We start from the raw sequence: 23,287 nt of genomic DNA on the forward strand, positions 1-23,287 counted from the left end.
TATCATCTTCGCAAATCAGAAAGAGCTAGGTTTGAATCTTAGCCCTGACATTTTCATCTGTGTGACCCAGGGCAAGTTTGTTAATCTCTAAGACTCCATTTCCTTATCCTTAAAAAGGAAATAATAATTCTTATTTTGTTGATTAGTTATGAGGATCTGAGATAAAACTTATAAATACTTAGCCTATGTTCAGTGCTCAATCATGTTAATCAATACTATTTCTGTTTATAATAATGACTTTTGTAGAGATGTGAATATTTGGGGAGTGGAGTACACAGAGGAGTTAAAATTGAGAAACGTCAACCAATCTTGAAGGGTTGAGGTGGGAGAGAATTTGTTGCCACCCCCAGAGAAGCCCAGGAAAGACATTGGAGTCAGCACCAAAACTGTGTAGCACTCATGCTAGGCCATCAGAAAAGCACCTGGGGCTCTAAGCTCTCACCCTGTTGATCAAAATCATGAGTCATAACCTTGGGAAGGAGTGTGGGAACCTGGAGAAGGAATGTATGAACAGATGGTCTGTTGTCTGAGAGCAAATAAACCAGGGATATATTCAGATAGAGGTGGAACAAGTTAGCACACGGGAATGACTTAATAAAGCCAAATGGAAAGCTGTCTAGAGCCAGAGCAGCAAAAAGGGATGCCAAACCGGGGCACACCTAGAGAATCAGTGAATGAATGCTGTTGTAAGCCCTGTTGGTTGGCACTGGAAGCATACACCATTCTCTCAGTAAGGCAAGTGGCTCTCACCTTACTGGGGTACTTTGGGGGGTAGAAGTTCAGATATGGTAGATAAAGGCAAAGAAGGAAGAGTGGGTCCTGGAGAACATGGTCATAGAGCAAACCTTGGTGGCCTGTTGGTAGCGGAGGTGTGTAAACCCTTTGGATTCAAAATGGAGTCCACAGATCAGCATCACAGGCCTCATCTGGAAGCTTATTAGAAATATAGACGGCTTGGCGCCTGTGGCTCAAGCAGCTAAGGCACCAGCCAAAAACAACTGAGCTGGCGGGTTCGAATCCAGCCTGTGCCCACCAAACAACAATGGCAGCTGCAACCAAAAAATAGCCGGGCATTGTGACGGGCACCTGTAGTCCCAGCTACTTGGGAGGCGAAGGCAGGAGAATGGCTTGAGCCCAGGAGTTGGAGATTGCTGTGAGCTGTGATATCACAGCACTCCACCCAGGGTGACAGCTTGAGGCGCTGTCTCAAAAAGAAAAAAAAAAAAGAAACATAGACGCTTGGCTTGGCGCCTGTAGCTCAAGCAGCTAAGGTGCCAGCCACATACACCAGATCTGGTAGGTTCGAATACAGCCTGGGCCTGCCAAACAACAATGACAACTACAACCAAAAAAACAGCCGGGCATTGTGGTGGGTGCCTGTAGTCCCAGCTACTTGGGAGGCTGAAGCAGGAGATTTGCTTGAGCCCAAGAGTTTGAGGTTGCTGTGAGCTGTGACATCACAGCACTCTACCCAGGGTGACAGCTTGAGGCTCTGTCTCAAAAAAAAAAAAAAAAAGGAAAAGAAAAGAAATATAGATTCTTGGGTTCCACCTCAGACCAATTGAATTAGAATATGTACTTTATCAGGATCTCTAATTTGAATGAACCCTAAAGTTTGAGAAATGCTTATCTAGGTCCAGGATAAAATAGGTTCAATTGGAAGGAGGATTTCTTGGAAGATCTGTTTATTACTCCTCTCAAAAATCAAGCACACACAATTATGCAACACAAAATACATTTTTACCCGAGGGTTTCAAATAATTCTATTCCAGAAGTGCTGCATCTATTACTCGGTCAGGTGAAGAATACTTTGGTTTGGAATTATTATTAACACCCAAATAATCAAATAATTTTCTTACTTTAGATAAGATAGAAATTCCACTTCAATTTTTCCATAGGGCAAAAGACTTATCAATATTGACAAGTATTATACTATCTTTAATTCCTTTCTTTGTCTCCAGTCAGAATCAGGCCTAATTATCGAACTGCTGAGTAAGTAAAAAAGAATGCCTATTAGATACTAATGGAGATAATTACATCTACTCAATTGAAGAATTTTGCTCAATTGGGATCACCTCAAACACTATGTCTTAAGATTAAAGAGCCTTTAGAGTTTTCTTTTTTTGTTTTTGTAGAGACAGAGTCTCACTTTATGGCCCTCGGTAGAGTGCCAAGGCGTCACACGGCTCACAGCAACCTCCAACTCCTGGGCTTAAGCGATTCTCTTGCCTCAGCCTCCCGAGTAGCTGGGACTACAGGCGCCCGCCACAACGCCCAGCTATTTTTGGTTGCAGTCGGCCCGGGCCGGGTTTGAACCCGCCACCCTCGGTATGTGGGGCCGGCGCCTTACCGACTGAGCCACAGGCGCCGCCCAAGAGTTTTCTTTTCATCTTGGTGATTCCAGAGGAAAGTGCCTGGGTGAAAATTCATTTTGTTCCAGTTGCTACACTTTTGAATATAAGCAAAATTTCACTTGGCTTATTACCTCCTAAGAAAGCATTTTCAAAGTGTGGTCCCTGGACTAGCATTATCAGCACCACCTGAAAACTTCTTAGAAAGGCAAATTATTGAATCTACTGAACCAGAACCTCTTGGGGTGTGGCCCAGTATTCTACACATTTAACGAGACTTCCAGGTGCTTCTCTTTCATGCTGAAGTTTGAAAACCACCGTTCTAAGGATGTGGTCCAGGTGATGAGGAGTCAAATGCATAAGCAATAGAAAGAACGTAGGAGTTGATCCAAAGGCAGTTGTTTACAGTCTTGTCTGAGACACATGGTTGTGTGACCTTGGATGAGGCATCACACTATTCTGGGCTTTGATTTCCACATTTTTCAAATAGAAGAATTAGAATAGATGATATTTAAGGTTCCTTAAGTTTTCGATAGATCAGATGTAATTGAAACAGAATGAAATGCTCAGGCATTTCCCCCCGGAATTACCAAGATAAAAAGAAAAATCTAGGCCAGATGCAGTGGCTCACTAATACTTGTAATCCTAGCACTCTGGGAGGCTGAGGCGGCTGGATTACTTGAGCTCAGGAGTCCAAGACCAGCCTGAGCAAGAGTGAGACCCTGTCTCTATAAAAATGGAAAAACTAGCCAGCTTCCGTGGCAAACTCCTATAGTCCCAGCTTTTCAGGAGGCTGAGGCAAAAGGATCAAGATCGCTTGAGCCCAAGAGTTTGAGATTGCTGTGAGCTATGATGATACTAGGGCACTCTACCTAGGGCAACACAGTGAGACTCTGTTTCAAAAAACAAACAAACAAACAAAAGAAAACTCTAGCAAAATATTTAATGGTAGATAAGATGTAGATTTTGAGGTGATTCCAACTAAACAAAATTTTAAAAATAGATTTGATAATCTTGTTACCAAAGAGGGTCCAGCCACCTGTCACTGTCAGCCAATATACAGAAATGGGGATAGGGCCACCAAACTTTATTTGTCAAAAGGCCAGGGTTCTGGAGAACAGCAAGAGTAGCCTCTCCAACACTGTTCTGTTCTTACATTTCCAAAATCACAGTTTTATATATGAAAATTCAGAGTAAAAACCACATTAATCTTTACCTTAAACTACAATAATGAGCATAACCCCTGACCCAAAACAATATTCCAATTCAAAAGTTAATCTCCTAAATCAATCTTTCTAAACTACCCAAAATAGGCATCTTTAGGGTGGGAGCTAAATTTACAAAACAATAAGAATGGGAGATAGGAAGTATAAAGGTCACCTAGGACCTGCTGTGTCATGTTGGCCCTTGCCTGACTGACTCCATCTTATTTTCACCACATGTGCTCTCAATCTCTTGTTCATATATTAGATGTCTGTTTGATAAATAATATTACTACTTATCAGATAATCATCTGTGGATTCAGTTTGCTGAAAATTAAGCATGATATTTGACTTCTTGTATGGCAAACACTGATAAATTCTAACTTAAAAGAATTTACTTAAAAAAATTATATTCTTATTTATTTATTTTTTGAGACAGTCTCACTCTGTTGCTTCAGGCTAGAGTGCCATAGCATCAGCCTTGCTCAGAGCAACCTCAAACTCTTGGGCTCAAGGGATCCTTTTGTCTCAGCCACCCGCTGGGACTATGGGCATCTGTCACAATGCCTAATAGTCTTTCTATTTTTAGTAGACCCTGTCTCACTCTTTCTCAGGCTGGTCTCAAACTCCTGAACATAAAGAATTCTCCCACCTCAGCCTTGCAGAGTGCTGCTATTACAAGCATGAGCCAAAATTTATTTTTCTTTTGGAAATATTTCAGCTTTCACCTTGGAATTATGCTAAATATATCCCCATGTAGTTGTAATAGTTATCACAAAATCAATGTAGCCAAGCCCATTTCATTTTTATTTTTATTTTTTTTTGGCTGGGGCTGGGTTTGAACCCGCCACCTCCGGCATATGGGACCGGCGCCCTACTCCTTGAGCCACAGGCGCTGCCCCCATTTTATTTTTTAGCACACTTGGTTTCATGGTTTCCTTGCACATGAGTGACTAGAAATAACTGAGGTGATACCAGCTGACAGCAAAAAGAGGCTGCATTCTTTTATCAGGAAAAAAGATTGGTGATCTCCAAGGATATTGAGAAATCTATAGAAGAAGGCCCAAGTACTAACAGGGCGCCCATAGCACAGTGATTATGGCACCAGCCACATGCACTGAGGCTGGCGGGTTGGAACCTGGCCTAGGCCAGCTAAACAGCAATGACAACTGCAACAAAAAAATAGCCGAGTGTTGTGGCGGGCACCAGTAGTACCAGCTACGTGGGAGGCTGAGGCAAGAGAATTGCTTAAGCCCAAGAGTTTGAGGTTACTATGAGCTGTGATGCCATAGCTCTCTACTGAGACTCTGTCTCAAAAAAAAAGAGGGTATCACTATATCTCTCTGTGTGCTCATTGAGGTTGTTACTGGTAATATCCTGTCATAAAAAGATTATATTTTGTTTAGTTTCTCTTTTAAAAGATAGGAAAGATTGTTCATTTAAAAATATTTCCAACAAAGCCTTGTCTCAAAGAATAATGCTTTGGCCATCTGGAAGTTGAACTTACGTAGCATACTGGGTTTTTTTTCTCCCTAACAATGATGGATTAATAAGTCACCACTCTACACAGAAAAACAAAAGGTAAATGGGTACAATCAGCAAATAGAGATATATCACAAATAATTATGTAAAAGGTTTAATTTGTCAAATAAAGCCTTTATGGAAATGCTTTTGGAAATGATACTTGTAAGCATGGAATCAGGTATATTCAATGCACTTTGGGGTTTTATGTGTGTGTTCTGTAGGCAGAGACATGGAGGAAACAATCCTTTTATTAAACTACCCTTTTTTTTTTTGTCCCCCAGAGATTGTTCTGACAGGTGAGGACCTGGAATAGAAATTTCAAAATATAGACGCACACTGTCACCTAGGTCTTAGGGAAATAAGATGTAGCCATTGTCATCCTTTGTCAGTTACAAGGAGAGAAATATACCCCATGTGACTGGAAATCAGGAGATCTGGGCTCTTCTCTTAGAATGATTGCACAACCTTGGGAAATTCATAGATTCTCTTTGGGGTTTCAATTCCCTCATCTATAGAATGATAAAAACTAGATAAAATATAAGACTAGATCTATATAAATATAAGATTATAACCTCTATGTAGATTAGGGTAGATAAAACATAACATTCTCTTCAGGGCTGGGATCCCATAACTTTTTATTATGTAATCCATCACAGCCACTTTTTGTCATGGTCATGTTCAGTCAGTCTCAAGCATTTGACTCTTTTTACTACCATGTATGTTTTTAGTTTCTTCAAGTACACCCACTCCAACAACTCTTTGACCCCACCAGGACACTTCCAATGCGTTGACCTTACTTTCTTTTCTTTTTTTTTTTATTTTATTTTATTATTTTTTTTTTATTGTTGGGGATTCATTGAGGGTACAATAAGCCAGGTTACACTGATTGCAATTGTTAGGTAAAGTCCCCCTTGCAATCATGTCTTGCCCCCATAAAGTGTGACACACACCAAGGCCCCACCCACCTCCCTCCTTCCCTCTTTCTGTTCCCCCCCATAACCATAATTGTCATGAATTGTCCTCATATCAAAATTGAGTACATAGGATTCATGCTTCTCCATTCTTGTGATGCTTTACTAAGAATAATGTCTTCCACGTCCATCCAGGTTAATACGAAGAATGTAAAGTCTCCATTTTTTTTAATGGCTGAATAGTATTCCATTGTATACATATACCACAGCTTGTTAATCCATTCCTGGGTTGGTGGGCATTTAGGCTGTTTCCACATTTTGGCGATTGTAAATTGAGCTGCAATAAACAGTCTAGTACAAGTGTCCTTATGATAAAAGGATTTCTTTCCTTCTGGGTAGATGCCCAGTAGTGGGATTGCAGGATCAAATGGGAGGTCTAGCTTGAGTGCTTTGAGGTTTCTCCATACTTCCTTCCAGAATGGTTGTACTAGTTTGCAGTCCCACCAGCAGTGTAAAAGTGTTCCCTTCTCTCCACATCCACGCCAGCATCTGCAGTTTTGAGATTTTGTGATGTGGGCCATTCTTACTGGAGTTAGATGGTATCTCAGTGTTGTTTTGATTTGCATTTCTCTAATATATAGAGATGATGAACATTTTTTCATGTGTTTGTTAGCCATTCGTCTGTCGTCTTTAGAGAAAGTTCTATTCATGTCCCTTGCCCATTGATATAAGGGATTGTTGGCTTTTTTCATGTGGATTAATTTGAGTTCTCTATAGATCCTAGTTATCAAGCTTTTGTCTGATTGAAAATATGCAAATATCCTTTCCCATTGTGTAGGTTGTCTCTTGGCTTTGGTTATTGTCTCCTTAGCTGTACAGAAGCTTTTCAGTTTAATGAAGTCCTATTTGTTTATTTTTGTTATTGTTGCAATTGCCATGGCACTCTTCTTCATGAAGTCTTTCCCCAGGCCAATATCTTCCAGTGTTTTTCCTATGCTTTCTTGGAGGATTTTTATTGTTTCATGCCTTAAGTTTAAGTCCTTTATCCATCTTGAATCAATTTTTGTGAGTGGGGAAAGGTGTGGGTCCAGTTTCAGTCTTTTACATGTAGACATCCACTTCTCCCAACACCATTTATTGAATAGGGAGTCTTTCCCCCAAGGTAAGTTCTTGTTTGGTTTATCAAAGATTAGGTGGTTGTAAGATGTTAGTTTCATTTCTTGGTGTTCAATTCGATTCCAAGTGTCTATGTCTCTGTTTTTGTGCCAATACCATGCTGTCGTGAGCACTATGGCTTTGTAGTACAGACTAAAATCTGGTATGCTGATGCCCCCAGCTTTATTTTTGTTACAGAGAACTACCTTAGCTATACGGGGTTTTTTCCGGTTCCATACAAAACGCAGAATCATTTTTTCCAAATCTTGAAAGTACGATGTTGGTATTTTGATAGGAATGGCATTGAATAGGTAGATTGCTTTGGGAAGTATAGACATTTTAACAATGTTGATTCTTCCCATCCATGAGCATGATATGTTCTTCCATTTGTTAATATCCTCTGCTATTTCCTTTCTGAGGATTTCATAGTTTTCTTTATAGAGGTCCTTCACCTCCTTCGTTAGGTATATTCCTAGGTATTTCATTTTCTTTGAGACTATGGTGAAGGGAGTTGTGTCCTTAATTAGCTTCTCATCTTGACTGTTATTGGTGTACACAAAGGCTACTGACTTGTGGACATTGATTTTATATCCTGAAACATTACTGTATTTTTTGATGACTTCTAGGAGTCTTGTGGTTGAGTCTTTGGGGTTCTCTAAGTATAAGATCATGTCGTCAGCAAAGAGGGAGAGTTTGACCTCCTTTGCTCCCATTTGGATTCCCTTTATTTCCTTGTCTTGCCTAATTGTATTGGCTAGAACTTCCAGCACTATGTTGAATAGTAAAGGTGACAGAGGACAACCTTGTCTGGTTCTAGTTCTAAGAGGAAAAGCTTTCAGTTTTACTCCATTCAGTAAAATATTGGCTGTGGGTTTGTCATAGATAGCTTCAATCACTTTTAGAAATGTGCCACCTATGCCTGTACTCTTCAGTGTTCTAATTAGAAAAGGATGCTGGATTTTATCAAATGCTTTTTCTGCATCTATTGAGAGGATCATGTGATCTTTATTTTTGCCTCTGTTAATATGGTGGATAACATTTATGGACTTGCATATGTTAAACCAGCCTTGCATCCCTGGGATGAAGCCTACTTGATCATGATGAATGACTTTTTTGATGATAAGCTGTAATCTATTGGCCAGGGTTTTGTTGAGGATTTTTGCATCTATATTCATGAGTGAGATTGGTCTGAAATTCTCCTTTTTGTTTGGGTCTTTTCCTGGTTTTGGTATCAGGGTGATGTTTGCTTCATAGAATGTGTTGGGGAAGATTCCTTCTTCCTCAATTTTTTGGAATAATTTCTGCAGTACAGGAATAAGCTCTTCCTTGAAGGTTTGATAGAATTCTGGTGTGAAGCCATCTGAACCAGGGCATTTTTTGGTTGGAAGATTTTTTATTGTTTCTTTGATCTCGGTGCTTGAAATTGGTCTGTTCAGGAGCTCTATTTCTTCCTGGCTGAGTCTAGGGAGAGGGTGTGATTCCAAATATTGATCCATTTCTTTCACATTTCTGGGCATAGAGTTTCTGGTAGTATTCAGAGATGATCGCTTGTATCTCTGTGGGATCAGTTGTTATTTCCCATTTATCATTTCTGATTGAGGTTACTAGAGATTTTACTTTTCTATTTCTCGTTAGTCTGGCCAATGGTTTATCTATTTTATTTATTTTTTCAAAAAACCAACTCCTTGTTTCATTAATTTTCTGAATGATTCTTTTGTTTTCAATTTCATTGATCTCTGATTTGATTTTGGATATTTCTTTTCTTCTACTGAGTTTAGGCTTAGATTGTTCTTCTTTTTACAATTCCATAAGATGTCTTGTGAGATTGTTGATGTGCTCTCTTTCTGTTTTTCGAATGTAGGCATCTAAAGCGATGAATTTTCCTCTCAAAACTGCTTTTGCAGTATCCCACAGGTTTTGGTAGCTGTGTCTTCATTGTTGTTATGCTCAAGGAAGTTAATGATTTCCTGTTTTATTTCTTCCTGCACCCATCTGTTATTCAACAGAAGATTGTTTAGTTTCCATGCCTTTGGGTGGGGTCGAGCATTTTTGTTAGAGTTGAGTTCCACCTTTAGTGCCTTATGGTCTGAGAAGATACAAGGTAAAATTTCAATTCTTTTGATTCTGTTGATATTTGTTTTGTGTCCCAGGATATGATCAATTTTGGAGAATGTTCCATGGGGTGATGAGAAGAATGTATATTCTTTATCTTTGGGATGGAGTGTTCTATATGCGTCTATGAAGCCCAGTTGTTCTAGGGTCTCATTTAAATCTCTTATATCTTTGTTTAATTTCTGTTTAGAGGATCTGTCCAGCTCTGTAAGAGGAGTGTTAAAGTCCCCTGTTATTATGGTATTATCAGATATCATATTGCTCAGACTGAGTAAGGTCTGTTTCAAGAATCTGGGAGCATTTAAATTGGGTGCATAGATATTTAGAATTGAAATGTCTTCTTGTTGTATTTTTCCCTTGACCAATATAAAGTGACCATCTTTGTCTTTTTTGACTTTAGTTGCTTTAAATCCACATGTATCTGAAAATAAGATTGCAACTCCTCTTTTCTTCTGAATTCCATTTCCCTGAAAAATTGTCTTCCAACTCTTGACTTGGAGCTTTAATTTGTCTTTTGAAGCCAGGTGTGTTTCTTGCAGACAGCAAATGGATGGCTTGTCTTTTTTAATACAGTCAACCAATCTATGTCTCTTCAGTGGGGAATTCAAGCCATTAACATTTATGGAGATAATTGATATGTGTGGTAGTATTCTATTCGTCTTATTTTGTGAGAGTCCATTGCTTAGTTTTATCTTTTGGATCAGTGTGGAGGTTTGGTTCTGTCCTTTAATTTCTGAGTTCTTACTTTGCTGCTGATCCATTGTGGTGGTCAGTGTGCAGAACAGGTTGAAGTATTTCCTGTAGAGCTGGTCTTGTTGTGGCGAATTTCCTCAATGTTTGTATATCTATAAATGATTTGATTTCTCCATCAATTTTGAAGCTTAGCTTAGCAGGGTACAGAATTCTGGGCTGGAATTTGTTCTGTTTAAGTAGATTAAAGGTAGATGACCATTGTCTTCTTGCTTGGAAAGTTTCATTAGAGAAGTCTGCGGTCACTCTGATGGATTTCCACCTGTAGGTCAACTGGCGCTTATTCCTGGCAGCTTGCAGAATCTTTTCTTTTGTCTTGACTTTGGACTGGTTCATCACAATGTGTCTTGGAGAAACTCGGTTAGAGTTGAGGCGACCTGGGGTCCGATAGCCCTCTGAAAGCAGTATGTCAGAATCTTTGGTGATATTTGGGAAATTTTCTTTTATAATATTCTCTAGTATGGCTTCCATTCCTCTGGGGCATTCTTCTTCCCCTTCTGGGATTCCTATAACTCGTATGTTGGAACGCTTCATAAAGTCCCATAATTCTGACAGTGAACGTTCCGCTTTCTTTCTCTTCTTTTCTGCCTCTTTTACTATCTGAGTTATCTCAAAAACTTTGTCTTCTACCTCTGAAATTCTTTCTTCTGCATGGTCTAACCTGTTGCTGATACTTTCCATTGCATCTTTAAGTTCCCTGATTGACTGTTTCATTTCCTTCAGCTCTGCTATATCCTTTTTATATTCTTCATATCGTTCATCTCTGATTTGATTCTGTTTTTGGATTTCCTTTTGGTTATTTTCCACTTTATTAGCAGTTTCCTTCATTGTTTCCATCATTTCTTTCATTGTTTTCAACATGTGTATTCTAAATTCCCTTTCTGTCATTCCTAACATTTCTGTATAGGTGGAATCCTCTGCAGTAGTTACCTCATGGTCCCTTGGCGGGGTTGTTCTGGACTGGTTCTTCATGTTGCCTGGAGTTTTCTGCTGATTCTTCCTCATGGGTGATTTCTTTTATCTGTTTCCTTGCCCTAATTTTCCTTTCACTTCCTCTTGCTCTTTAAGTTCTCGTGCCTGTGGACTAAGGGTTACAGTACCAGAAGGGTGAGAAGGTTTAAGAGCAAAAAAGGGATGAAAGAAAGGAGGACCAAGTGATAAGGAAAAAAAAAGAAAAATAGAGAAAGGAGAGGGGGTGGGTAAAAGGAATATTGACAAAAAGAAGAGAGGCACAGAAAGAGGGAGACAGAGCAATATAGGTGTACAGTAGGGTACTTTGATACAACCTTAAAAAAAAAACCACCTTCTGGGTGTGTCCAGTTGGGTGGTTCCCTTGAGGTCAGCAGCTCTTTACTAACCTGAACAGACACAGTACCCCACCTCCACCAAGTAGAGAGGAAAGACAAAAATGCTATAAATCAAACCAAAGCAAGCCAACGGAAAACTTTACGGGATGAAATTGGCTGGAAAAACCAAATAATAGCCGTAGAAACACTAACAAAAATAAAGTTCTAATTATTGAAATAGGCAGCAATGGGAAAGTATAATTAAACTAGAAAATTTGAGAAAGAAAAAGTATCTGTATGGAAAAGGTTGAACTTAAAAAACAAAACAACAATCCACAACATCAAAATAAAGAAAAAAAAACAACCAAACCAAAAAAAAAAAAAAAACACAACCAAAAACAAAGCAGTATGTATATGTGATTGAATATTGTGTGGGCAACACGTGGTCTTCTGGGGTATGAGATGTTAATCACAGTTCTGTTACGACTGGAGGCTGCTAGTTTCTCAAACCCCAGCAGGTAGACACCCTAAATCTCTCTTCAGCCCACTTAAAAGGCACTTTGAACTTGTTCACTTACTGAGCAGAAGCTTTCTCAGGGAAGTGCTTGTCGCTGGAATCACTGCTGAAGTGGCTATCCACTTACCCTGTGTGTCAAAACTGGTCTCCCTCTGCCCCCGAGGGTTAGGGCTGCAAGGCGGCTCAGACCCCGCCCTTAGGCTACTTGGTCGCTGGATTACCAGCTCCCACCCAATTCCAGCTCTGCGACCCTGAGGGCGGAGCTTGCCAGGGCAGATCGCTCACAATGTCTGTCTGTGACCCAGAGCCAAACACTATTAGCTCCGTCTGGCTCAGCGGCTCAGACTGGGGCCCTAGACAAAGGCCAAAGTTCTCCGCACTCCCGCTCAGGCTCTCCCCAAGGCAGTTCAGCTAAGTGCCAAGTCCAAAGACACCAAAACAGTTCACAGGTAAGGCCTTTCTGGTTTGCAGTCTCGCTGCTCCTGAACTTACAGTTGCGGGCGGGTTTAGACGGATTGAACACACGCGACCACTTGCCGGTTTTCCACTGTTTTAGTCCTCCTCTTGGGGTCCAGAAGTCTCTCGCTGACTCCCTGTATCCTCTCAGGGGTGATGATAGGCAGATCCCAGCAGCCAGAGATGCCTGGAGTTCTATCTCCCCAGACTCACGGTGCCCAGATGCAAGGAAGCTGTTACTCGGCTGCCATCTTGCCTGACTTTACTTTCTTTTCACCTCCTAATATATCCTCATAAACTTTCATTAGAATCCTTGGCATATGGTTACATTCTTCCCTTTACTTAAGCCTTCAACTCCCTTACTGCTTTTTTCCTCCATCATAATGACTTGGCAAAGCCCTAACTCTGGTGTCTGAGGTTAGGATCTCTGGGAAACAGGCTCCGAGATTTGCATTCAGGAGATTTGTGGAGGAATGCTTGTGGGACCATCCTGGAGTAAGGGTGATAGAAGTAGCCTTGGCCAGAAGAAGCTGAACTGGGTGCAGTTGCCTCATAGGCACCAACTGATCCAATGGCCTGCTCTGGAATGCTGAGATGATCCCTATAATAGCCTCCTTGCTGTCCCTTGAGCTGCTTCTCTAAGCAGGTTTCCATCTTTGGACCTGTGCATTTGCTATTTCTTCTACTGTATTTGGGACATGGGTTGACGCTGGTGTCATTGTGCCCAATTAAAACTAGTATTTGAAGATTGCTCATTGGAAGAGGTTTATTTACATGTATGGTCTGATTATCTTGAACTAGCAAGCAAAGCCATGAAGTGGTTAATTATTTTTGCACAAATACATTCTTTTTTATTTGTGTAAAATATGTATTTTCTATCATATTACTTTGCATAAATATATTCTTTTTTTTCTTTGAGACAGAGTCTCACTTTGTGCTCTCAGTAGAGTGCTGTACTGTCATAGCTCACAGCAACCTCAAACTCTTTGGGCTGAAGTGATTCTCTTTCCTCAGCGTCCCAAGTAGCTGGGACTACAGGCACCCACCATAACGCCCAGCTATTTTTAGAGATGAGGTCTCACTCTGGCTCAGGTTGGTCTGGAACCTGTGAGTTCAGGCAATCCACCCGCCTCGGCCTCCCAGAGTGCTAGGATTACAGGCGTGAGCCACCACGCCCCCCCTCACAAATATATTCTTATGTAAGCAGACTTTCTCTATGTAGAAATCAAAATACAGAAACAGATTAAATATATTAATAGAATTGCAGCTAAGGCTACACCTTTCTACTATTAGATTCAAAAGGGTGATTTAGTTTTAGCAAAGCAACATAATTCATCATATTAAATCAATGCTGATCATTTGAATTTCTGGTAATTTTCTTTGCATTTAATTTATTAATTAGTTTTATAGTTGCATAAGAGTGATAAGCATAAGGAGTTTATTTTTAGTTTATGTTTGTGACTAAGTAATAAGAAAACACTGGAGTCTGCAAGCATAAGTCAAATTGGAAAAACACGTTTTAGGCAATTATGTGATGATTTTCACAATAAAATTCCTTATAAGAGAGAAAACAAGGGGAAAGGCATGGAAGGCTTAAATATTTCACACCAAAGTTAAAAAATAAGCCTTTTGGTATCTTTAGCCAATAATAAGAGAACTACAGAAAAATAAATTGGTGAAATTGAAAAAAAAAACATGTTTCTTGGCTAAGGAATTATTAAACATTGAGAGCCGGGAAATTTATATTAATTTTCCAGACACTTTCTACTTTCCATTTCTCCATTCCATTAGACACTCCCCAATTAGAAGAAAAAAAAAATGAGACCTGAAGATGAAATCAAATAACATGGAAAATATTGACAGATCTTTTTCCTGTAATAAATCTAAATGTATTTGTGCCTTTTTGGGTTTGTAGCAAGTGTTTCTCATAAAGAGATGTTTGAAAAGTTAGTGCCCATGAACATCTGGTGACTGTGAGGCCAAACAAAAATGTAAACAGAAAGCACCTCTCAACTTAGCCTTCATTTAAAAGGGAGACTCGGAAAGAATTTTGAAAACTTCCAAAGCTTCCTTATAATTTGACTCCCTCCAAGTCTCTGTCAGAATGAATAAACTTTCTAAAGCATAAGGTCATTGAATAGTAAGTTAAATTTTAGGTGTTTGGCATTATTAAGAAAGAAATTGCAGTAGGCAGAGTTCTAAGATTCCTGCCCCCCTGGTGTACACAGGCTTCCTTCTGGTTATTCTTTTAAATGTTAATCTGGGTGATTCTGAGAAAGGACTTTGCCAATACCATTAAGGTCCCAGATCAGTTGACTATGAGATTATCTGGATGGGCTTGACCTAATACCTGAGCCCTAGAGAAGCAGAGAGTTTTCTCCCACTGGCCACGGAAGAGAATCTCAGAGAGACACTCTGGCTGGCCCAGAGGAAAGCAAACACCTATGTAAATTGCCTTTGGGAAGAAGCTTTCAGAGGCTGAGAGCAGCCCCCAATCAACAACCCGAAAATAGGGACCTCAGTCTGACAGTCACAAAGAACTAAATTCTGCCAACTATTAGCGAACTTGGAAGAGGACTTCAAACCCTAGATAAGAACCATGGCCCTGGCTGACACCTGGATGTCAGCTGGGTGAGATGCTGAGCAGAGAATCCAGATACTCTGTGTCCAGACTCTAACCTACAGAACTATGAAGTAATGTGTGCTATTTTAAGCCACCAAGTCTGTGGTAATTCATACAGCAATAGAAATCAAACAGAAATAATTTCATTTTTAACTAATTATATTGGAATCATATAGAAATTATCAGTGTTGCCTTTGAAGCAAGGAAGGATAGAAGTAAAAGTGGTTATTTCTGTTTATTCCCTGAATAAATTTAATCAAGATAGGACAATGTCCTAAAAATCTTCAGAATGTCAAAGAATACAAAATAAATGATCAAAACCCAATAGCAACAAGGAAACGACAGGGTATAACACAGGGTGTTGAGTTCCTCCAAGTCTGTGCATGGACACCCAGCCAGTTGTCTTGGCTTAGTCTGGAGTAATCTATGACGCACAGTGCAGAATGACAGGTATATGCTTAGTTAGCAAGGCCCCTGGGGATGAAGCTCATTTATAGAAAGTCAGTTTAAAAAAACAAAAACTGTGATACGTCAACACTATAAACTCTGACTACACATACACGGGGGCACTGTGAAAGCAGAATTGTTGGCATCTTCTCCTTGGTGGCAAAAAATATCTTTGAGTAGGTAAAAGTTAAAGGGTATCTCTTTTCTTGCAGATTTATTCAGCCTATCTACACAAGAGCTTGGCAAACTTTTTCTGGAAAGGACCAGATTTGAGCTTTTGCTGACTGTATGGTCTCTGTTGCAGAGAGAGACCTATGTAAATAAGTAAGCACAACCATGTTTCAATAAAACTTTATTTACAAACATAGAGAGAGGGGTAGATTTGGCTTAAGGGCTATAATTTGTTGACCCTAATCTAAATGAACAAATTCAGAACTGGCAGTGGTAACTGGGGAAATAGACAGGAGAGTACAAATATGAGTGATATTATGGAAATAGAGCTCACAGAACCTGACAACTATTTGGCTTTGGGGGGAAAGAGAAGACTGAGCAGATGATATCAGGATTTCCAGTCTAGGAGGACACTGATGCCATTATCTGATTTGGAACAAAGGTGGAAGAGATGGAGTATGTGTGTGTGTTGAGGGTTGTGGACCAAATGAATTGGGTATTGAAGTTATAAATTTGAGGTATTGGAATATTTATGTGGAAAGGTCTAGGAGGCAGTTAGAAGTGTAAGTCAAAGGAGACAGAGAGAGAGCGGGAGAGATTGGTTGGGCAATTTGGTAATTCTCTTCATGGAGGTGAAAGTCTCAAAGTCATGGGTGTGGGTGAGATCACACATTGTAGAATATGAGCTAATATATATATGTGATCTTTAAACTGTAAAGCATCATACAGAAGTGAAGTATTCCTATTATTAAATGTGATAAACAGAAGCATAAAAGGCAGTAACAACCGTTTTATGTTTTAGAATCCCTCCTAGTTCCCAATTATTGCATTTTTATCCTGTGACGGCCTTTGAACAACTCTTTTTTTTCCTCCCCTTGCATACATCCTGAGATTATAATGCATTAAACATTATCCATGTGATGGCATCATGCTTTTTTCTTCCCCCAACAGATACTCTCAAACCTTTTTTTGGTAGGCACAAACTTTTAAGAGAGATGAGACAAAGACACAGAGATGCCACTTTGATGTCAGGGTCCAATGCTTGGAGTTTTATTTAAATGAGGAATGAGGCAGTAGGTTTAGGTTTGGGGGTATCAAAGTTTAATCACTTAGAACAAGAGACATAGAATATAGAAGAGTATACCTAGGAGACAATATCAAGTTAAGGTTGAGGTAGCCTTGAACTTTTGAAAAGTCTTTCCCAAGGGGATGTGATCTCTTCCTTAATCTCAAGGAGTAGTGCTACCTCTTAAGTAGTCTTGAGTTGCATCTCCAGGAGTTTTAGTTATCTATTGCTACTGAAAAAACGATTCCCAAACTTAGTGGCTTAAAACAATAAACAAGTTACTGTATTTCATGATTTTTGTGGGTATGGACTTTGGGTACAGCTTGGCTGCATGAGTCTTCTGATGTATGTAGTGTCAATAGAGGTCACTTGCTAGTATTCAGCTGATAGATTGACAGGTCAGGGAGGTCTGAGACAGCTTCACTCACATATTGTCTTAGTCCGTTCAGACTGCTATAACAAAATACCATTAACTGGATGGCTTATAAGAAACAGAAATTTGTTGCTCATAGTTCTGGAGTCTGGGAAGTCCAAGATGAAGATGTTGGCAGATTTGCTATCTGGTGAGGGCTCACTATCTGGTTCCCAGATAGCACCTGCTCTGTGTATCCTCATATGGTAAAGGGGACTAGATAATTATCTGGGGTCTATTTCATAAAGTCACTAATACCATTTATGAGGGCAGATCCCTTATGACCTAATCACCCCCTCAAAATTCCCATCATCTATTCTAATACTATCACATCAAAGATTAGGTTTTTCTGTACCAATTGGGGGGGGGGACAAACATTCATACCATACCACATGTCTAACACCTTGATCAAATGGCTAGAAGGCGGGGCTTGGCTGAGGACTGGGAACTAGGGACCTACACATGGCCTCTCCAGCATTTTGGCTTCAAGATAGTCAGATTTATGTAGCAGCTCAAAGCCCAGGAGTGAGTAATCCAGCAAACAAGATATATGCTGCATGGTCTTGTATCACTCAGCTTTGAAGACACATTGTGTTACTTCTGCCATGTTCTATTAATCAAAGTGGTATGAATCTGCCCAGATTCAAGGGGAAGGAATCCTGCATATGAGAAGATGTCAAATAATTTGTGGTTATGTGTTGGCATAACCACAAAGGCCACCTGGCAGAAAGATGTGCCTTTCTGATGACAGCTCATATGATATGAATGCTAGGAAGCTCTACCCTCCCCAGGCCTAGCATTTCTTAGAGTTACAGTGGTTGAAACATTCCATATAGGTTGTAAATTGGTTGGATGGGCTCCCCTATCCAGAAAGAGAAGGCCCTGGGACAAGTACTTGGAAGTAAGTGGTCTTTTTTGGGAAGTGATCCCAGAGAACAGAAGTGAGGAGCTGGATAGAGTGAAATAGGGAAGGAGGGAGAGCTGCTGTGAGGGCATGTTGTGGTTGGTCAATGCTGTGGGCTACTGAGGCTTAGTCTTGCTGAAAGCTTCTGAGGAGCTGTGTGATTGCACCTCTGAATTGTCTTTTGGGGGATCTAAAGATAAACTCACCAACTCCTCTCACTTACTTGTCAGGAGCCACTCCATGAGACACTCCTTTCAGCTCTAACCATGCATGAGTTTTGATGATATCCCACTTTGTAGCACCAGAAAGATCCTAGGTGAGAGAGCCAGCTACACCATGAGATGAATTGAGGTGCTATCAAGTTACATGTGCATGAAGCTGGTCACCATAGCAACAGATGGGATAAAAGGTGGGCTGAGAGGATGTAAGGTAGTCATAAGAGATATCTGATATGCATGCACACACACTTGAACTTCCCAATTAACTAAACCAAGGATACAGGCTTTAATCTAAGGGGGGATCTACACAACATAAACATATACAATATAGCTTGTTTCTATTTCTTCCTTCCCATGAATTCCCCACTGGACTTGTAGCTGCCAGAGATACTCTCCCCATGTAGGTCCTACCTGAGTTGGGAAAATAACCAAGTTCTTATTATATGACTCTCTTTTTCTCCTCTAGACTCATATGACCATTTTGGAAGTGTTTACATGAATAATCGCTATACCCCTGATTAGGAAAGGATTTGTAAAGATCAGAATTTCATGGTTTATAAACAAACAAGCCTAGCAAAGGCCACATCCTTATCCCTCTCCCCAGCTCTCCAGTGAACAAAATACTCATTCCCCATGGTGGCAGAGTGATGTCGATTCTTCACTCTCCAGTCCCTAAAGAGGAGTTGACACTGGGCATGGCTGGTGATGTTTATCATTTTATCTGCTTGACAGTATCAGAGGAAAAACGGTTGGATGAAAATGAAAGGAGTGAGAAGATCAGTGTAGTTCCAGAGGTCAATTTCAAGGCCCCCAGTGAGAGAGATGATAAGCTTGCCCCATTCGAAGTGAACCTATGTGTGAAATCCATATTTCTGTATGAAAGAGGGATGGTTCATCTCTTTACAAAAGGCATCCCCAGGGCACTGATCTGCCTATGGAGCTCCCCTGGGGTATTTTATTTGTTGTATCATTTCTTGAAAGCATAGGCTTTCATGGCATGTGGTAACACTTCTCAAAATGATTCTAGACCATGAATCTGTTGTTTCCATGTAAGCTTTTATGGAAGTTCAGTTTATGATTCAGAGGGAAAAGGGCTGCTCAGCTTCATGTTGTGGGTAGGGACCTGTAATTACAGATTCTCCTTTCTCTCTCTTCATCTCTCACCTTTCTTGACCCTTAAGAGACAACAACACATCTTACATAGCTCCTAAGATTAGTCTGGGCACCACCTGTAGCTCAGTGAGTAGGGCGCCAGCCCCATATACCGAAGGTGGTGGGTTCAAACCCAGCCCTGGTCAAACTGCAATAACAAAAAATAGCCAGGCGTTGTGGAGGGTGCCTGTGGTCCCAGCTACTTGGGAGGCTGAGGCAAGAGGATCGCCTAAGCCCAAGAGCTGGAGGTTGTTGTGAGTTGCTGTGACCCTATGGCACTCTACCAAAGGCGACAAAGTGAGACTCTATCTCTAAAATAATAATAATAATAAATAAATAAAAAGATTACAATCTGGAAGTCTCTGGGATATAGTACAAGTTAAGAATGTGTCCTGCTGCAAGTGATAGAAAATCTGACAACAGTGGCTTAAAGAAGTAGGGAGTTATTTTTCCTTGCTTTGCAGGAAGTCTGATAGCAGGTGACCGCTATTGTTTCATAAACCTGGGGCCCTTTTTCTATTTCTGCCATACTTCTTCTATTGACTTCTCTTATGGTTGCAAAATAACTAAAGCATCTTTAGGTGTCACATCTGAGTTCAAGGGAGAAACAAAGTTGAAGGGGCAATTACTTTTCCCTTTTGAGGTTCTGTCTTTTGGGGGCAGGAAGAGAGAAGACTGTCCTTTAGATCTCATTGGCCAGAATAGATCACAGGCCCATGGTAGGTCCATACTGGCCAAAGGACACGAGAAAACCACTTAATCCAATAATGATTTATCCCCGGTGGGGGGGGGGGGGAGGAAGGGCCCTTTATTCTCTAAGTCACAGAATCTCTGCCTGTTCTTGAACAAATCAGGGTTTTATTAGCAAGAAAGTAGGGGATAAGGAAGGGCACTTGTGTGGGCAATTGGATAGGCAACAAACTGTGTCTGTCAGAGCCAATGAGCCAAGAAACCTGATTATGAATTCTAACTTGGCCACTTAACCTATTGTGAAACATTGGGCAAGCCACTTGACACAACCTGGTGGCAGTGACCTCATGTATAAATTGAAAAAAAAGGACAACATGAGCGCCAAGTTTCCTTCTAGCGCCAACATTCAGTGGTTCTGTACAATTTTAATAACTTCCTGAATGCTCACAGCTAAACCAAAACTGGTTTGTAATTGAAACAGATGCCCTAATGGTGCTGTTCTGGCTCTAAGAACTGGCAACTTGCATTTTCATGCAGTAAATTATATGTTGTAGATTTCAAAGAAATTCCACTCCTCTTTTTTTTTTTTTACCTTTGAGGAAAAAAATCAGCTCTCTATTTTCCCCACCCCCCACATAGTTAAATTCTGTATTTGAATAGTACAGCTTTCTCTCACGTAATTCTTATTTAGTTTTTATTAATTAAAAAAAGAAAAAGATAGGGCGGTGCCTGTGATTCAGTGGGTAGGGCACCGGCCCCATATACTAAGGGTGGCGGGTTCAAACCCGGCCCCAGCCAAACTGCAACAACAACAAAAATAAATAAATAAATAAAAAGAAAAAGATCAACCTTCCTATTTATTTTTTCTTTTTTTAAAATTAAGTCAAATACACATAGATCATGAATACATTCATGCATATATGGGATACAATGTGCGGATTTTTTTTATACAATCCGATGTGGTTAGATCAAACCAATCAGCATAGCTTTCACCTCATTTACTTGATTATTGTGCGAAAACATCTACGTTCTACACTTGACAAATAACCTTCCTATTTATTTAAAGCTTCTTCTAAGTAATAAGAAATTATTACCAGTCCTCTGATGGACTGTCCAATATTAAGTGAAAGCTGATGACTTTTTAAATATACAATTGCAATTGGTGTTTGGCTGTGTTGTAGATATAATTTTCACCCAGTTGCTAACAAAGGTAAAAACTGCAAGTTCCGGCTTGGCTTGAGAGCCCCGCTGAGGAGCCGGACCTTGGGTCGCAGTTGCAGCAGCGTCCACTCTCGGCCTCTGGGCCCTCAGCCGCACGGTGTGCGGGCCACTCCGAAGCGGCCCATGGAGCTCGAGGCGGCTCTGCTGAGCCCCGATTCCCCGAAGCGGCGGCGCTGCGCCCCTCTCCCCGGCCCCACTCCGGGCCTTAGGCCCCGGGACGCCGAGCCGCCCCCGCCGCGGCTTCAGACACAGACCCCGCAGCCGACTCTGCAGCAGCCCGCCCCGCCCGGCAGCAAGCGGCGCCTTCCAACTCCGGAGCAAATTTTTCAGAACATAAAACAAGAATATAGTCGTTACCAGAAGTGGAGACATTTAGAAGTTGTTCTTAATCAGAGTGAAGTCTGTGCTTCGGAAAGTCAACTTCACTCCTCAGCACTCACAGCACTTAGTTCTCCAGGTTCCTCCTGGATAAAGAAGGACCAGCCCACCTTCACCCTCAGACAAGTTGAAATAATCTGTGAGCGTCTCCTTAAGGACTAAGAGGACAAGATCCGGGAGGAGTATGAACAGGTCCTCAACACCAAACTAGCAGAACAATATGAATCTTTTGTGAAATTCACACATGATCAGATTATGCGACGGTATGGGACAAGGCCAACAAGCTATGATATGTGTCCTGAAGCTGTGTTGCATATCTGGGTACCAGGTTTGACCTCAAGAGATGGCTGCTGTACACTTTTTGCAACTGGTTTGATATCACATTTCATCTCCAACTTTGCATCCTGAGAACACAACGTTTCTGCAGGTCCATTTTATACAACTTGAAAGACCTTAAAACTTTCTGGTTGCCACAAGCATATCTTTCTTTTCTGCTCATCCAACAAACGGCTGTGCCCTACTGTGATAGATTTTCCAAACAAAAATACCTGGAGCAGCAGTTTAGCAAAATATGCCTTTAGTGGCACTCAACAAATGGAGTTTCCCCAAGCACAGTTCTGTAAGAAGTGTGTGTGAGAGTGTGTGTATATGTGTGTGTGTGTATTTTAAGTTATTTGTATTGTGCAATTTTTTTTTTGATCTTGGGGATTCTGGCTGTAAATTTGATGCACGACAATTATGGTTTAAAATCTTTGCTTGGGGGTGGCGCCTGTGGCTCAGTCGGTAAGGCGCCGGCCCCATATACCGAGGGTGGCGGGTTCAAACCCGGCCCCGGCTGAACTGCAACCAAAAAATAGCCGGGCGTTGTGGCGGGCGCCTGTAGTCCCACCTACTCGGGAGGCTGAGGCAAGAGAATCGCTTAAGCCCAGGAGTTGGAGGTTGCTGTGAGCTGTATGATGCCATGGCACTCTACCAAGGGCCATAAAGTGAAACTCTGTCTCTACAAAATAAATAAATAAATAAATAAATAAATAAAACCTTTGCTCGGTCTACAGAAGATCATTAATGTTTTATGACCATAGAAGTTGTAACAGTGGATTGTTTTATGTGTAGGTATTATTGTTAAATACAGGGACTGTTTCCAGGCACAGAATATGAATCATAAGTTAGGATGGACATTAGATGTGATTATGAGGATATAGTGAAGGTCTACAGGCCTAGATCTACAAATGTGTGGTGAGAAATTAGAACAAACTGGAGACGCCTTTGACACATGGACCCTGCCTAGCTGTGTTAGAAAAATACTTTGACTCAAGCCTTAAAATACCTACGTGGAGTCAACACTCACCTCATTTACACTATCAAGAGCTCCCTGGACACTGAACCTCCAAGGGGAGGAGGTCTCCCCTGAAGCAGGAGCATCAGGGTTTACTCTGGAGCATAACATAGGTGAATGTGGGCCAGGGGCTGGGTCAGGCCCTGGCGGCACTGCTGCTTGGGAGGAGCCCCTTCACCTTTGTATCAGTTGTTAAAAATAGAATTTTGATCCTTTGGTCAGGTTCCCCCCAATTCTTTTGAGGTGTCCATGTTCAACTGCTTGAGATTTCTTTTGGCAACCCCCTGCCTGAAGTTGCTTATTGGCTGTTCTTCACCTTGTTTCCAAGGCTGAGGAACAGAAAGTAGCCTCTGTTTTGAGGAGGTGGAAGTTAAGTGTACATTTATTTTTTACTGTGACTTGTTC

General features: G+C 40.9%; 1 pseudogene; it reads left to right on the forward strand.

The window, feature by feature from the left end:
• Positions 1–18,752: 18,752 nt before the first annotated feature.
• LOC128576779 (akirin-1-like) lies at positions 18,753–21,954 on the forward strand (annotated as a pseudogene).
• Positions 21,955–23,287: the final 1,333 nt, after the last annotated feature.

This window comes from Nycticebus coucang, chromosome X (genome assembly GCF_027406575.1).
Source record: "Nycticebus coucang isolate mNycCou1 chromosome X, mNycCou1.pri, whole genome shotgun sequence".
In the NCBI taxonomy this organism is placed as follows: domain Eukaryota; kingdom Metazoa; phylum Chordata; class Mammalia; order Primates; family Lorisidae; genus Nycticebus; species Nycticebus coucang.